Genomic DNA, 15,390 nt, shown 5'->3' on the forward strand with positions numbered 1-15,390 from the left:
ACCTAAATCTCTAGGCTATTACAGGTCATCCTAAGATCAGTGGACATGTGAACAATCCTTTGTTTAAGACACACATCAAAAGAAATTAAATTATTTTGTGGCTCAAACAATAGAAAACAGACTCCAGAAGATAAAGATCATACAGCCAGCCCTCTGGGACTACAGGGAAGGGAGCAAACAAGAGGCCGAATGAATATTTTACTTCTGCATCTCAGCTGCATTCTCCTCCAGTGCTCTGGTCCTTTCCATTTCATTAAATCACCTGCTGAATAACACCCACTCCCCCAAAATTCTGTAGGACTAAAATGACATTCTGTGTTTTCTCTCATAATGACAGAGACAGAAAGAGGCATATATGTTTCACTGTGGACACAGTCCACAGGCTCTCCTGCCTTGGCAGGGGCTTGGACCCAATGGTCTCTTGAGGTCCCTTTCAACCTCTAAGATAGTGTGATACTGTGATACAGTCTTGTTTTTATACACCAGACTGACCCCAGTGTACCAAAATCTGGACCAATTTTTGCATTCAGATAAATAGAATTTGTCACTCAAGAAAGGACTGAGGTTTCGTTAGCCTGGAGAAGAGGAGGCTCAGGGGAGACCTTCTTGCTGTCTACAACTACATGAAAGGTGGTTGTAGCCAGGAGGGGTTGGTCTCTTCTCCCAGGCAACCAGCACCAGAACATAAGGACACAGTCTCAAGCTGCACCAGGGGAAGTTTGGGGTCAAGGTGAGGAGAAAGTTCTTCACAGAGAGAGTTGTTAGCCATTGGAATGTGCTGCCCAGGGAGATGGTGGAGTCACCATCCCTGGAGGTGTTCACGTGGCACTTGGTGCCATGGTTTAGTAGTTATGAGGTGTTGGGTGATAGGTTGGACTTGATGATCTTTGAGGTCTTTTCTAACCTTATTGTTTCTATGATTTTGTTGGTTTTGTTTGGTTTTGTGTTTGGTTTTGTGTTTGGTTTTGTGTGTGTGTGTGTTGTTTGTTTGTTTTTTTCATCAAAGCCTTTTATCAAACCCTGTGACTTTATTCTGCATCTGTTTAATAAGCTCAGCGAGATACAAGATTGATTTTTATATTTGACAATAAATTCCAAGTACTGAACTGTTTCTAATTAGTGGTTTTTTGAATTAATGAAGTCACATATATTCTCAGAGGGGAAAAAAACCACACACACACATACACACACAATCTTAGATATCTTTAAGCTCTAGGATTTCAGTGTATGTTTAGAACCATATTTGTCTCATGTGCAAGGAAGCATCTCATGGATATCTTCTCTGTAGCCTTGCTCTGATGGCCCAAACTAACCATTTGGACTGCATAATGTAACTAATTGTAAAATTAATTATCTTCTATTCACCCAGATGACATCAGCTTTCAAAATAAAGTTCTGCTTGCAGCTCCAACCAAAATCTGAACATAGCAACAGATGTCGATGCATATTAATGCATGAACAGGTGATGCAGCCTCTAATTCCAGGAGCCATTTTCAGACATGTGAAGGACAAGGAGGTGATTAGGAGTCGTCAGCATGAACTCAGCCCTCACCAGCAAGTGCTCCAGCCACACCACCCCACCCACAGAAGGAAAAGGCAGGGACTGGGATAATAAAAAACTTCCCACTTGAGGAAAAGATCTGTTTTGAGACCTGCTAAGGAATATAAAGGTGCACAACTCCATGGGACATGATGGAGCACATGCAAAGGTCCTGAGGAAACTGGCAGATAAAGTTGTTAAGCCAGAAACTATCATATTTGAGAAGCTGTGCCAGTCCAGTGAAGTTCCCACCAGAAAAGGGGAAACATAGCTTCCATTTTTAAAGAGGGAAAAAGGGAAAACTTGGTTAACTACACACCACTCTCACCTTGTGCCCAGCAATATGAAGGAGCAGATCTTACCACAAGGTATGCTAAGCCACACAGAAAATAAGGAAATGATGATGACAGCTGAAGTGACTTCACTAAAGGCAAATTGTGCCTGACAATTTAGGTGGCTTTCTACTGGTGCATAAGGGAAGAGTAGCTGATAACATCTACCTGGACTTGTGAAAACCATTTCACACTATACTACACAACATTCTTCTCTCCAACTAAGCCAGGTAGATGTGTATTTGATGGATGGACCACTTGATGGATAAGGAATTGGATGGATGGTTGCACTGAAAGAGTGGTAGTCAATGGCTTGTAAATAGCGGTAATAAATGGCCTTCCACAGGAGTCAGTATTGGGACCAGCACCATTTAACATTATTATCAGCAATATGGACAGTGGAACTAAGTATACCCTCAGTAAGTCTGCTGTTGCCACCAAGCTGTGAGGTGTCATTGTCACACTGCAGGGACCTTGCAGGCCTGAAAAGTGGGCCTATGCAAACCTCATGAAGTTCAACAAGACCAAGGGCAAGGTCCTGCATGTGAGTTGGGGCAATTCCAAGCATATATGCAAGCTGGGTGGGAAGTGGATGGAGAGCAGCTCCGAGGAGAGGGTCCTGGGAGTGTTGTTTCATGAGAAGCTTACTTGACCCAATAAAGTGTACTTGCAGTCTAGAAAACCAGCTGTATCTGGGATGCATCAAAAAAAGTATGACCTGTAGGTCAAGGAAGGTATTCTTCTCCTCTACTCTGCTCTCATGAGACTCCACCTAGAATAGTGTGTTCAGCAGTGGCACAAAGTCCAGTCAGGAGTTAATAACTAATGGAGTACCCCATGAGTCACTCTGGATCTAATAGTGTTTAACTGCTTTATTAATGATGTCAGTGATGGGATCAAATGCCTATTCAGTAAGGCTTCAGACAACACAAAACTGAGGTGCAGCTGATGCATCAGTCTTGATTTTTACTGCCAAGGAGGACAAAGCAAGGCTCTTCTCAGTGGTGCCCAGTGACAGAACAAGATGCAAAGTGGATAAACTGAAGAGCAGAAGATTCAATCTGAGCATCAGGAAACACTTTTTAATCTCTGGAGATAATCAAAACATGAACAGTCCTGGGCAAATTGCTGTAGCTCATGCTGCTTGAGCAGGAGAGTTGGACTAGATAATCTGATACCTGCCAACCACAGCTGCTGTGTGATTCTGTGATTCAGTAATGCTGGTTATCCAAGGACAAAGTCATCAGAGAAAAGTTGAAGCTCTCTGTGTGCATTTCCTTAATGTTTCACACAGGTTTGTGAAACCTGAAAGGACAAGTTTAGGCACTAATGTTAAGGCATTAATAAAAGAAATCCCATGGCCACATTTTAACTCTACACCTGGTCAGTCCCTAAATTGATAAGCAGCCCAAGAAATCCCTGCAAATGACAGACAAGCCTTGCACTGATGTTTCCTCTCCTCTGTCAGTCTTTAACTAAAGACAATTTTATCAACAAAACACATTTTCTGTTGGAAAAGCCTGTAAGATCATTGAATCCAACCATTATCTAACTGTCAAACCTGGTGCTAAACCACTTACCTTAGCACTGCATCTATTCATCTTTCAAACAGCTCCAGGGATGCTGATTCATCCACCTCACTGGAGCCCCTATTCTAGTGTTTGACAAACCTTTCAGCGAAAATGTTTCTTCTAATATCCAATCTAAAACTTCCCCACTGCAACCTGAGTCCATTTCTGCTTGTCCTGCCACTAGGAAGAAAAGACCATCACCATCCTCCTTTCAGGTAGTTGTAGAGAGTGATAAGGTCTTCCCTGAGTCTTCTTTTCTCTAGACTAAACCCCAGTTCCCTCAGCCTCTCCTCATAAAACTTGCTCTTGAGACTCTTCACCAACTTTGCTGCCCTCCTCTGGATATGCTTCAGCACTTCAATGTTTTTCTTGTGTTGAGAGCCCTGAAACTTGACACAGTGCTCAAGGTGTGGCCTTATCAGTGCCAAGTACAGGAGGACAGTAACTTTCCTGATGTTGCTTGTCACACTGTTCCTGATACAGCTGCCAGGATGCTGATTGCTTTATTGGCTACCTGGGCACACTGATGGCTCATATTCAGGCTGCTGTCAATCAGCACTCCCAGGTCTTTCTTTGCTGGGCAGCTTTCCAGCCACTCTGCCCCAAGCCTGTAACGTTGCGTGGGGTTGTTGTACCTCCAAACCATGGTAATCTAGCAGAAGGAAATAAAAGCATCTCTTCCCACTTAGGCACAGGCTGAGCTGCAGATCGGGCTGCAGTCTGTCCTCACGGTGCTAATGTCGTTTTGTGGGTCAGCCAGATACATGCTGTACTCTGCCTAGTAATTTTGAAAGACCTACTGTCAGCAAACACTTGCCAGACTATGCTATGCAGCATCCTTGCCCAAGTCCTTAGTTATCTGCCATATTTTAATTAAATCATTTCACTTTCATGTCAGCACTGATTCTGAAAGAGGACTCAACCAGTAGTTGTTTATAAAAAGCTTGTTGTAAGCAAGGCATTCATTAAGCTTTGCCTGATAATCTGCACTGTTCATTATCGCAGGGCAATTGCTGTTGCTGTATCATTAAGCTTTAAATACTTTGCTCTCTTTATCTTTGTTAAGAGATACACACTTTAAATTATCACAAATGTGCTGCATTTTTTTTTCTCTTAGCTGACACAAATACCATTTGAGTAGCTTCTGTTCTACCAGTAAGTATTCCCCCTAAAAAAAAAGCCTCTCTGAAGATCACTCCTTTCTTTCCAAAGCCTTTTCTCCACATACTCATTAGCTGAGTGAACTCAGATATAAACCACAGCTATTCTCTAATGGGGAGACACAAATTTCTGCTGTCAATTGACAGTCATATTCTTTCTTAACAAACAATTTGCATGTATTGATTTAATAATTCTCCTTATTTTGAAAACAGTCTTGGTAACATAAATCAGGAATCGTTTTGGAGAAGAAACAGAATAAATTGATCCTTTCCTCCTCCACACTGTTTATCCATATTTACAAGAGGGAAGTTCTCAACAAAATGAAAAATAAATGTGCTTTAATGATAACACTGAGCTGTGATTCTTTTCTTTGGGAAGGTTTTTTGTCTCTTATTCTATTGGAACAGAAGTGAGTTTATCTGAACGACACAGGTAGGTGTAAAAATTGTTTAGGAGGCTTCTCTGGCATCAAAGTTCAAATGAGCAATGAATGATTCAGAGTGGCTGCCATCCATGGCTGCCAGACCTTGGATCCTGACACAGCCAGTACACAGAAAGTCAGGATACCTGAACGTTATGCTTCTGCCTGAATATAACCCCTATTTCTCTCCTTGGTCATACAGTACCACCCTCAGCAGACTTCCCCACACAAAGTAACTGCATCTCATTGTCTTCATATTGATATTATGTACATATTTTTTGCTTAGCAGAAAACACTACAGCAATTTCCATAAAAGCATATGGTTGAAAAGGTAGGGGAAGAATCATAATTCAGGTTGTCTTCTGAGGCTGATCATATAGAGGAAGGTGGTGGAGTCACCATCCCTGGAAGCATTCAAGAGGGGGTTGGATGTGGCACTTGGCGCCATGGTTTAGTCATGAGGTCTGTGGTGACAGGTTGGACTTGATGATCTTTGAGGTCTCTTCCAACCTTGGTGATTCTGTGATTCTGTGGTGATTCTGTGATATATTTTGCATTCAACAGTCTTTAGATAAACCCAGGAATGCCTACCAGTGTAGATCCCCAGGAATGCCTTATCATACTTATCCTTATCATGCCTTATTTATCTTGTTGTACCTCAAGATACCTCTTTTCTACCTCAACAGTATGTCTGCTGTAATCTTCTCTTTTCTGCATTGTGATATGGAAGCAGAAACAAACACAGTTTTATGAGTGCACAACAATTAGTGGCAAATAGGATCCAGCCAGGATAGATCAGTAATATACTTGCCACCCCTGCCACCTGTACAAGGTATTTCTGCAAGCCAGCTTGAAGCATGGGGAAGTGTCAGCCCCTATTGCACTGCAAAACAGGCAAATTCTCAACCCTGCTGCTGTCATCTTCCACCTTTCTACATTTTCTATCAGGGTTTTAGACCTTTTCATGATAGTACTCTTCTGCTGAGTCCTTGAGTTACAATTACCAGCAGAAAAAAAATTTCTCTTCTCACTGTTTTAATTTTTCTTATTTTGAGTGGTTTTGTCTTTTATACTTTTCACACAGCTCAACAGCAATTTTTCTCAGTAAAGTTGAGCTAAGGTCACACAGCTGTGCTTCTCAATCCCAAGTCCTGGAGCACAAATAGCTGAACCTGTGAGCTGCGGGTTACACTACAAGGCTATGGGCTTATACTTCTGCTTGGTTACTTACTGAAACAAATGCATAGCTGGAGATTATTTCCTCCATACAGATGTCAACACAGCCTCCATACAGACAAAGAGCTGATTATCCAAGTGAAAAAAAAAAAGAGAAAGAAAAAGAAAAAACCCACACAAACATACCAAAAAAAACCACAAACCCCACAACCAAACAAGCAAATCAACAACACAAAACAAGGAGAAAGAAGGGAACTGCTCAGTATGTTTAGCCTAACAGACTTCAGAGAGTTATACTCAAAGACCCATAAAAATAGAGACAGATACACAATCAATGGTGTGACTCAGTAATTGCTTTATGCATGTGAACAATGTTTTCAAAAGTCCAAAACAATGTCTGCAAGAGAGATGTTAGCAAGACAAGATGCTAAACTCCTCATATTCATTAGAGAATGTCATAGCGCTGGGTAATGAATTATTCCTGACGCTGCTAAAGTCTTCTGTTGTCTGAAACCTTTTATCTTTGGCAGGCTAAAGTAAATGCCAAATTGGAAACGTGTGCCTCTCAAATGTATTCTGGCATCATCTCGCAGGACAGAAATCGGCAGCTTGTTGACAGTTTTCTCAGAGCATTTCATACTGGCCTAACTGTCAATATTTCATCCAGTCAAATATCCTGCATCCAGCAGCGACCTAAAGCTGAAAGAAAGTTAACAAACAAACACAATGCATCTTGCTGATTCTTGTTCCCAGGTGACATGATCCCTACCCTAAAAATCTTAGCCTTGATTTGCAGGGTAAATCAGTGCAGCAGCCTGGCATTTACAATATCAGAGGTTCTCAAACTGTGATCTGTGTACAGTTGGCCACGTGGCTTTGTCCCTTCTGTCTTATTTTCCCAGCTGCTCAAGCACGGTAAGGGACAGCTAAAAATAATCTTTCTAGCGCTCAGCAAAACCCATATTTTCCTTAAATTGCTTTTTCACTTGTAAAACAAATACTTGCAAGTTGAACTTGCAACATGAAGTTACAAGATGCAAAGTAGGAAAAGAACATTATCTGGCTCTGAGGGGGGAACACACAGCTCACAAGACAATCTCTGCGTGATTTCATTTACCTCTGATAGTTGCTCTGTGTACTTTTCTTACCGACTTCCTGTGAATAAAGCTGCAAATAATTCTGTTTTACCATGTTGTCTCACATGGGTACCTACACTCTGCCACAGTGCATGCTGCTCCAGTCAGTTTTAGTATCCATCTGCAGAACCTTTAAACGTCAAGATCACAAAACCCAACTGCAACAGTTGTGATGATGAGGTGCCAGATGCACATTCTCTTATTGTTTGCTGCTGCTTTGTGTGACAAGCTCATTTATATGAAAGTCTAGTCTACCTCCCTTACTTTCAGTGAGTAGCAGAGTAGTCATTCCATTGACTCCATGGGACTAATGAGTGCAGACCTTTGCCTAAGAATATGTACAACACAGTGTGAGTTAGTGGCATGATCTGGCATGAGAAAGAAGTCAGCTGTGACTAGGAAAGGCTAGGAAACATGATGCCAATAATATATACAGAAAGGAAAAAGCTGACTTAATGCAGAATTCTGGGGGAAGCATTTCATCTTCTTATATCCATCCATGAGTAAAGAATGCTAATCAGTTCAAGGGAAGTCTCCTGGATTGGTTTCTATTTAAATAGTTTCATCTGGAAAAGGAAGACTTTTGCTTCCCTGCTTGATTTTCAGTTACTCTCTATTTTGGTTTAGTTACCAAAAGCATACTCATGACACTGCTAACTGATTGTTTTAAGGAATGTTGCATGACTTTAGGTAGCACTCAGTAAAAAAGTGCTTTAAGTACTTTACTATAGATTCATTCCTTAGGAAGATAATTATGTAAGAATAGAATAGAATAGAATAGAATAGAATAGAATAGAATAGAATAGAATAGAATAGAATAGACAAGGTTGGAAGAGACCTTCAAGACCATCATGTCCAACCCATTATCCAACACCATCTAATCAACTACACCTTGGCACCAAGCACTCCATCAAATCTCCTCCTAAACACTTCCAGTGACGGCAACTCCACCACCTCCCTGGGCAACACATTCCAATGGCCAATCACTCTATGAAGAATTTCTTCCTAACACGCAACCTAAACCTCCACACGCACAGCTTGAAACTGTGTCCTCTTGCTATCTTGCTGGATGCCTGGGAGAAGAGACCAATCCTCACCTGGCTACAGCCTCCCATCAGGTTGTAGACAGCAAGAAGGTCTCCCCTGAGCTTCCTCTTCTCCAGGCTAAGCAACCCCAGCTCCGTCTGCCTCTCCTCATAGCGCTTGTGCTCTAAAACCCTCACCAACTTTGTTGCCCTTCTCTGAACACATTCCAGCAACTTAACATCTTTCCTAAATTTAGGGGCCCAGAACTGGACACAGTACTTAGGGTGTGGCCTAACCAGGGCAGTGTACAGGGGCACAATGACCTCCCTGCTCCTGCTGGCCACACTGTTCCTGATGCAGCCCAGGATGTTATTTGTCTTCTTGGCCACCTGGGCACCCTACTGGCTCATGTTCACCTTACTGTCAGCCAGTGCCCCCAGGTCCCTTTCTACCTGGCCACTCTCCAGCCACTCTGACCCCAGCCTGTAGCTCTGCATGGTGTTGCTGTGACCAATGCGTAGAACCCAGCACTTAGATGTTTTAAATCTCATGCCGTTGGACTCTGCCCATCTGTCCAGCCTGTCAAGGTCCCTCTGCAGAGCCCTTCTGCCCTCTAAGAGATCAACACCTGCCCCCAGCTTGGTGTCGTCTGCAAATTTATTGATGATGGACTCAACGTCCTCATCCAGATCATCAATAAAGATATTAATGATCATGGAAATTAACTATGAGCTAACTCTTCCTCTTAAAGAAAATACCTAATTCTCATGTGGATTCTTGTCTAAGATATTCCTTTTTTATTTATTTAATTATTATCTGCCTCTTCATCTGTTCCCATGCATGTAAAATGTTGACAACAGAAATTCATCTAAATACACACTTACCTATCTAGATTTCTACATTAGGGAACTGTTGGTATCTTTGCTTCCTTTGTGTTTTATAGAGTTTTCATTATTAATGCTGTGATGTCTTCCTTGCTTGCAATTTTTCAGTCAGGACTGAAATCATTCTTGTGTGTTTCTCAGCTCAGTATGAAAGTGGATTTAATGGTGTCTAAAGGTGATGTACACACACCACTCTCCTATGGCCCAATCAATGATGCCAGTGGGAAAACTTTCTTTCTGTCGATTTTGGTGGGCTATGAATAAGGTCTCAAAACAAAACAAAAAAATCAAAGAAACAAAAAACCCTGCAACTGTAACTTAGGAATACTTTTATTAGTTGGATATTCTTTGCACTTCAGAACTTTGTACTGTATTTATGATCGACTGTAGGTGACAAAAGGTAGTCTGTTAAATACATGCCTAAACACCCCCATGGTCTCAGTCACCTCCAGTAAATTAATTGTAAGCTGCAACTAGTGAGTACTTCAGTAGAGGGGACAACTTTTACAGAGATAGAATAGAATGGAATGGAATGGAAATGGAATGGAATGGAATGGAATGGAATGGAATGGAATGGAATAGAATAGAATAGAATAGAATAGAATAGAATAGAATAGAATAGAATAGAATAGAATAGAATAGAATAGAATAGAATTAACCAGGTTGGAAAAGACCTTTGAGATCATTGTGTCCAACCTATCATCCAACACTATCTAATCAACTAAACCATGGCACCAAGTGCCTCATCTAGTCTCTTCCTAAACACCTCCAGTGATGGTGACTCCACCACCTCCCTGGGCAGCCCATAAAGATGTGCCAAGCCACTAAGCTTGTAGTGACACAGAAGAAACCCCACTGTACCAGGAAGAAGAAGAGCAAGAAGGTACAGTTGACAAATATGTACAATTGTTTCTGCAGCACTTTCTATTTTCAAGGGTTTTATAATTATTACTGAACTCCCCCTCTGCAAGGTGCTAATGGCTGCTAACAAGCCTGCAGACATCACAGACATCATCAAATCTGTTAAGCACATTAACCATTTAGTCTGAGTGTAATAAATCATTGAACTCCTTCATGTACTAAGAGTCCTGGAACAGTAGAAAGGACTGTCCAGGGCCACAGAGAAACCTAGGGGCTAACTAACAGGAAAAAGTGATGGCTTCCTTTTTCCCTTGATTGTAAATTCAAAAGCTGGCCACTTTTTCCCTTCAAACTTTGAACAGCAGAATGTCAGGAGACAATGAGATAAATAGCTTGAATCACAGCCATGGAAAGTGGTGTAAGATGAGCTTCTGGGAGAATTGGACTCTCCATGGAATATGTGGGCAAAAAAAAACCATCTCTCATCACCTTGAAAACAGTTTGAGAATGAACTTGAAGAAAAGGCATTAACCTTTTCTAACACATCAGAGCTGGAAGATTGCTGGAGAGTCTGTGCTTATGTTATTTTGATAAATGAGAGAAAGCAGAGAACAAATCCAAACACGGGACTGCTTTAGTCTCTGCTGTTTAGTTCCTGGCTTATTCTTTGACTCTGCTTTGATTTATTCCCAGTTCCATTCACAGGGACCGTTTTTCCTCAGACCCCTGAGCATAGTGGATGTAAATTAGTTGGTACAATTTGGCCTTCAATCCAGAATTCACCTACTAAGCTTTCATCACTTAACAAAAAAAGGTGGAGGCCTGAGTGTCATCAAGGAGTGTACAATAAAGTCCAGAGCAGAAAGCAGTTAAGGAATTTTCTGTATCTGCACTGCAGTATGAATGAATCTGAGGAAGCTCCCATTTCATACTTCTTGTTTATCAGAAGTTTTGTCTCAGATCAAGCAATTTGCTGATTGTGAAGTAAGAGATTACGAAACAAGATATTAAGAGATTATGAAGCAAGTGGATCAAAAGAATAGAATAGAATAGAACAGAACAGAACAGAACAGTTTGGAAGAGACCTCTGAGATCACCAAGTCCAACTTATCATCCGACACTATCTAATCAACTAAACCATGGCAACAAGCACCCCATCAAATCTCTTCTTAAACACCTCCAGTGATGGTGACTCCACCGCCTCCCTGGGCAGTCCATTCCAATGGCCAGTCACTCTTTCTATGAAGAATTTCTTCCTAACATCCAGCCTAAACCTCCCCTGGTGCATCTTGAGACTGTGTTCTCTCGTTCTGTCACAGGTTGCCTGTGGGAAGAGACCAGCCACCACCTGTCTACAACCTCCCTTCAGAGAGTTGTAGACAGTAATAAGGTCTCCCCTGGGCCTCCTCTTCTCTTGGCTAAGCAACCCCATCTCCCTCAGCCTCTCCTCATAGGGCTTGTGCTCCAAACCCCTTACCAGCTTTGTTGCTCTTCTCTGGACATATCATCAGTTCTAAATGAATTAAAGGTTGAAATAGCTGAATAACTCATCACTGAATGTCAATTTTCATTTAAAGCTGCCTTTTTCTCAGAAGTCTTAGAAGGTGGCTATCATGACATCATTCTTAAGAATTTGCAGGGAAAACTGGTAAACTACAGATCAGTAATAGATTTAATATATTCACTGAGTGAGTAACTATGACAAAGATGGCTTATGGATAAATATGACATGCTGAAAACCACAGGAGTCTCTTTTATGAAAAGAAAGAACTTGTCACGACTGTAAGAACTACAGGAATTCTCTGAGGGGGGTCCTAAAGAAAGTAGACAACTTCCTACTGCAGTTCTCAAAAGACATTTAACAGTATCCTTTGCCAAAGATTGTTAAGGAGTCCAGGCTGTCATAGCATAGCAGGGAAGGTGCTCCCATGTATAAAAACAAATGGTAAGAATGCAGGAAACTGTATGGAAGTAAATAGTCAGCTTTCCCAGCAAGGAGAAGCCATGAGCTGTATCCCAGAGAAATTTGCACAGGTGCTTGGACTGTTTGAAACATTCATAATCAGTGTGGGAAAAGGGGACAAAAGAACCAAGATCACTCACAATATTCTCTGTTCTGGACTGACTGTGGAGAACAGCAGAAGGGCCATAAGGATATATTCAAACTAAACAATAGAACTGGACACTGTTTTTCAGTCCTGACCCAAGCAGTACAAGCTGGTAGTATCTACACTATGCAGTACTTTGCATTGGACCTTTTCTGATGAGAGGAAATGGCCTCAAGCTGCAGCAGGTATAGACTGTATATTTGCAAATATTTCTTTACTGAAGGAGTAGTCAACCATTGGAACAGGCTGTCCAGGGAGTTGGTGGAGTCATCATCCCTGAAGGTGTTCAAAAAACATATGGACACAGCACTCCAATACACGGTTTAGTGGGCATGGTGGTGTTGGGCTGATGGGTGAAGTCAGTGATCTCAAAGGTCTTTTCAAAATGAAATATACAGAATACAGAATTAACCAGGTTGGAAAAGACCTTTGAGATCATCAAGTCCAACCTATCAACCTTTATTTATTTAGAATAAACCTTTATTTAGAATAAACCAAACCAGGTTGGAAGAGACCTTCAAGATCATCGCGTCCAACCCATCAACCAATCCAACCCACCTAAACAACTAACCCATGGCACCAAGCACCCCAGCAAGTCTCCTCCTGAACACCTCCAATGACAGTGACTCCACCTCCTCCCCGGGCAGCCCATTCCAATGGCCAATCACTCTTTCTGTATAGAACTTCTTCCTAATATCCAACCTAAACCTCCCCTGGTGCAGCCTGAGACTGTCCTCTTGTTCTGGTACTGGCTGCCTGGGACAAGAGACCATCATCCATCCACCTGTCTACAACCTCCCTTCAGGTAGTTGTAGAGAGTGATAAGGTCACCCCTGAGTCTCCTCTTCTCCAGGCTAAGCAATCCCAGCTCCCTCAGTCTTTCCTCACAGAGCTTGTTTTCCAAACCCCTCACCAACTTCATTGCCCTTCTCTGGACTCGTTCCAGCAAGTCAACATCCTTCCTAAACGGAGGGGCTCAGAACTGGACACAGTACTCGAGGTGCAGCCTAACCAGTGCAGTGTACAGGGGCAGAATGACCTGCCTGCTCCTGCTGTCCACATTATAATTCATAGAATTACCCTAACAAGATATGAATTAGTTTTGTTTCTTTGTTCAATTTATTTTCAAAGTGAATGCAAAAATGGGAGGGCAGTGTTGCTCTCTTTCAGAATGATATTTGTTTAGCAAGAAACCAGATAATTGCTGTACACCATGCATCTTCATTGAAGGTAGATCTGGATGTTTCAGAGTGGAAAAGTCTGCATTGTATAAGGCTGGAAAAACATGAGGGTTGAAGAAAGTCAAAACTAGAGCATTCTCACCCAGCACATGCTGTGTTCAAACCGCTCATGGGCATTGGATCAGAGAATAGAAGCCGTACTAGTTGGCAGGGACCAAAAGCATACCAGAAGACATGCTAACAATTAAACAGTGGCTTAACTCAGGGCTCTGGTGGACTCAAACACTGACATATGATTGCCCATTTTGTCATTTGTCAGCATGGTGCTTCCTGACACTTTACCAGACAATACCTGGGTGCAGCTTGGGAGGGAAACAATAGACTAGGGATACTTTCTAGTATAAATTGGAAGCAAGCATATGCTCTAAAGACAGTAAATAGAAGGGAAGAAGGTTGTCTTTTTCTACACAAAAACAAAACAAAACAAAACCCAAATAAATAAGTAACCAAACAAATAAACAACAAACAATGCATTGAGACACTTGAACATGTCCAGAAAAGGGCAACAAGGCTGGGGAGAGGTCTCGAGCACAAGCCATATGAGGAGAGGCTGAGGAAGCTGGGGTTGCTTAGCCTTGAGAAGAGGAGGCTCAGGGGTGACCTTATAGCTGTCTACAACTACTTGAAGGGTGGTTGTAGCTGGGAAGGGGTTGGTCTCTTCTCCCAGGCAACCAGAACCAGAACAAGAGGACAGTCTCAAGTTGCACCAGGGGAACTTTAGCCTCGAGGTGAGGAGAAAGTTCTTCACTGAGAGAGTCGTTAGCCATTGGAATGTGCTGCCCATGGAGGTGGTGGAGTCACCATCCTTGGAGGTCTTCAAGAGGGGATTGGACATGGCACATGGTGCCATGGTTTAGTCATGAGGTCTGTGATATTTGATTTATCATGTTTCCCAGCATACATGTTAATCCCAGTGGCACGGTGCTAGGAAGCATTTTGTGGCTCTGATTAATTTTATAGGATAAATCCAGCAGTAATAAATGACAAGGCAAGAAAATAGTGAAATTCAATATGGGCAAATTTAATGAAAGAATCATAGAAGAGAGAAAAGGTCCTAACTTTATGTACTGAAGAATGAGTTTTGAGCTAATAATTACAAGTCTTAATAGATCCAGAACTCACCTTAGTGTTCAGTGGTAGCTGGGGGGTCGAGTGAAAGAGGGGAAAAAAACATAAATTGAAAATTAGGAATTATTAGGAAAGCTCATAGCATCATGAAAAACACATTCAAATGTATGGAACAGAGAGTATGATATATCATATGTCTACTGCCAACCCCCGTGTTGCACAATGCTCCCTGGAGACATGTTCAGGGATCAGCTGGACAACTTCACAGGAGAGAAATCTGTAAAATAAATCTTAGCTCTGAGACACAAATTAGTGGTCAGAAGGAGAGTACACAGGGAAGTATCAAACACACTTGTTCTCTTCTTAACGTATAGAATGGAATAGAATAGTATAGCATAGCATAGCATAGCATAGAATAGAATAGAATAGAATAGAATAGAATAGAATAGAATTTTAAATTGAATTTTGAATTTACTAGGTTGGAAAAGACCTCTGAGATCATCGAGTCCAATCTATCACCCAACACTATCTAATCAACTAAACCATGGCACCAAGCACCCCATCCAGTCTCTTCTTAAACACCCCCAGTGATGGTGACTCCACCACCTCCCTGGGCAGTACATTCCAATGGCCAATCACTCTTTCTATGAAGAACCTCTTCCTAAGATCCAGCCTAAACGTCCCCTGGCGCAGCTTGAGACTGTGTCCTCTTGTTCTGGTGCTGGTTGCCTGGGAGAAGAGATCAACCCCCACCTGGCTACAACCTCCCTTCAGGGAGTTGTAGACAGCAATAAGGTCTCCCCTGAGCCTTCTCTTCTCCAGGCTAAGCAACCCAAGCTCCCTCAGCCTCTCCTCATAGGGCTTG

This window comes from Melanerpes formicivorus, unplaced genomic scaffold, assembly GCF_026170545.1.
Source record: "Melanerpes formicivorus ecotype bairdi unplaced genomic scaffold, bMelFor1.0.p_v2 SCAF_44, whole genome shotgun sequence".
In the NCBI taxonomy this organism is placed as follows: Eukaryota; Metazoa; Chordata; class Aves; order Piciformes; family Picidae; genus Melanerpes; species Melanerpes formicivorus.